The following is a 3,362-nucleotide window of genomic DNA, read 5'->3' as shown; positions in this document are numbered from 1 at the left end:
AAAAAAAAAAAAAAACAAAAAGAAAACAAACAAACAAAAACAACAGAAGTAGCTTCCCGTCTACTATAATCTCTATGATCACAGGCATCTGACCAGGTTTAAAGAATGAGATGCTATCAAACCTTCACAGGACCAAGCACATCTCCTTTCACTAAGGTCAGACAAGGCAGTCCTCTGCTACATATATAGTGGGGGTCTTTAGTTGGTGGCTTAATCCCTAGGAGTTCTGAGGGGTCCAGTTAGTTGATACTGTTGTTCCTTCTATCCCCTTCAGCTCCTTCAGTCCTTCCCCTAACTCTTCCATAGGGGTCCCTGGACTCAGTCCAATGGTTGGCTATAGGTATCTGCATCTGTCTCAGACAGGTGCTGGCAGAGCCTCTCAGAGGACAGCCATGCCAGGCTCCTGACTGCAAGCACTTCTTGGCATCAGTGGCTAAACTGCCAATAGTGGGTCACTATGGCCAAATTAATCTAGGATGCCATCACAAATAGGATTTGGCTCTTTGCCATTTCTCAAAGGTACCTGCTTGTCTCTGCTCTAGAGATCATAATTCCTTTCACTCATTCCCTCTTCCATTCCAAAGGCTCTGCTCTCTCTCTTTTACTTAAAAACAAAATACTTTCAAACAAACCAAGCCATGTAAAACCAGATTTCCTGGGGTGTCCAGACATTGTGGCAAGGGATACCATTGGACCAATGAGTATAATTTTAATATCCAAGGCAATTTCTTGCCATTGGGAAATGAAATGGGAGCCTAGCAGCCTGAGGCCCCATATCAAAAATAAAAGCCATTTCCTTCAGCCATAAAAAACAAGCAAGCAGAAAAACCACTATTATGTATTGCTGATCTCATGCACACTTCTGTAGGCAGTGATGATCTAGACTTGGCCACAGATAAACCTTTTATCCTAATCCCCAAAACTACTAGAGTTTATGATCCTTTGCCATGGGGAGGATCTTGGAAAGGAGTGGATTGACTTTCCAAGAATTCATTGTGCATCCTGGAATTATAAATGGGAATTAAAAGTATGACCTATGTTTTTTAAAAGATTGCTCAAATTCTACTGTTTCCAGGACTACATCAAAGGCAGAGCCACTCCAGTAAAAAGAACAAGATAATTTGGAAGTACGGAAAAACATGTTTTCTGGCATACAGTAGTTAATGATCAGAGGTTAAAATTAAATCACAAGTAAATGGTGTTGAAAAAAGGTTTTGTGGATACAAAAGCTGATGCAACTACTATTTCCAAAAATCTTGGAATTCACAGTTTCAAGGAATTGGAAAGTTATCTCAGGTAAAACAAAGTGTGTGATGGAACAAATGTGTGGGACTAGAGGTTCAAATAAGAAGGTTAAGACCTTGTGTGGCTGACATACCTATAAATTTATAGGGAAGGAATCTTTTACAACAGTGGGGTTCTCAGATTAATATTCCTCCAATCTCAGAGACAACTCATAATGACATTAGGGGTGAAATGGTAGATGCTTCTCAGGAAAGGTACTGATACATGTGTCAAAAACAATCTGCAGCTCTGCCAACTGTCCAGACACAGGACATCTTAGAGATTGAGTTACCAACTTATAAGGGGGGGGTGGGGAGGCACTGCTGAAATACCACCAGCCCTACCCTTAAATCATTTACTGACAAGCCTGTGTGAGTAGAGCAATGGCCATTAACTAAAAAAAAAAAAAAAACACAAGCACTTGAGAAGCAAGTGCTGATATAAGAACAGCTAGAGGCTAAACATACTACCAGCCTATGGAATCCCCATTTTTGTCATAAAAAGAAATCATGAAAGTGGAGAATGTTAACAGATTTAAGAGCAGTGAATAATTTGTAATTTAACCAATGGGTCTATTACAGCCTGGAATTCCTTTACCTTTCTTATTATCTAAGTCATGGTCTATGATAGTAATTGATTTTAAATATCGATTTTTCACAATCCCCTTACATAAGAGGATAGGGAAAGATTTCCTTTTACAATACCTACTTATAATCATTATGGAGCAAAAAAAAGATATCATTTCTGCTTACTGTTGCTGCAGTTTTTTGCAGATGATATGATAATATAGTTAAGTGACACCAAAAATTTTACCAGGGAACCTCTACAGCTGATAAACACCTCCAGCAAAGTGGTTAGATACAAAATTAACTCAAAAAACCAGTAACTCTCCTATATGCAAATTATAAATGAGCTGAAAAAGAAATTAGGGAAACAACACCCTTCACAATAGCCACAAATAAAATAAAATATCTTGGTACATCTCTAACAGAACAAGTAAAAGATCTGTATGACAAGAACTTCACATCATTGAAGAAAGAAATTAAAGATAGTAGAAGATGGAATGATCTCCTATGCTCATGGATTGATATTGTACAATCCTGTATAATAAAACTGGAGGTATCACCATACCTGATTTCAAGCTATATATACTACAGAGCAATAGCAATACAAACCTCATGGTACTGGTATAAATGCAGACATGTTGATTAATGGAATTAAATCAAAGATGCAGAAGTAAATCCACACACCTATGGACACTTGATTTTTAACAAAGAAGCAAAAACTATGCAGTGGGAAAAAGAAAGCATTTTCAACAAATGGAGGTGGTCTACCTGGATGTCTGCATGTTTAAGAATGCAAATAGATCCATAACTATAAAAAAAAAAAAAAAACTCAAGTGATCCAAAAAAACTCAAACTGATCCAAGTGGATCAAAGACCTCAACATAAAACCAGAAACACTAAATCAGATAGAAGAGATAATGAAAAGACCCTTGAATACATTGGTACAGGAGACAATTTACTGAACAGAACACCAACAGCTCAGGCATCAAAATCAACAATTAGTTAATGAAAATGTCATGAAACTGAAAAGCTTCTGTAAGGCAAAGGACACCATTTAAAGGAAAAAAAAACAACAGCTTACAGAATGGGAAAAATTTTTCACCAACTCCACATCTAACAGAGGCTGACATCCAAAATATATAAAGAACTCAAGAAACTAAACATCAACAAACCAAATAACCTAATTAAAAAACAGGATACAGAGCTAAACAGAGAATTCTCAACAGAGGAATCTCTAATGGCTGAGAACCATTTAAAGAAATGTTCAACATCTTTAGTCATCAGGAAAATGCAAATTAAAACAACATCATACTCTCATCAGAATGTCTAAGATCAAAAACTCAAGCAACGAGTCTTCCACTAGCAGTCTTTGGATGAAGAGGGAGAACTCTCAGCTCTGCCTGCACCATGCCTGCCTGGATGCTGCCATGCTCCCACCTTGATGATAATGGACTGAACCTCTGAACCTGTAAGCCAGCCCCAATTAAATGTTGTTTTTTATAAGACTTGCCT

The sequence above is a fragment of the Mus caroli genome, chromosome 6 (assembly GCF_900094665.2).
Source record: "Mus caroli chromosome 6, CAROLI_EIJ_v1.1, whole genome shotgun sequence".
Classification (NCBI taxonomy): domain Eukaryota; kingdom Metazoa; phylum Chordata; class Mammalia; order Rodentia; family Muridae; genus Mus; species Mus caroli.
This window is presented reverse-complemented; position numbering follows the sequence as displayed.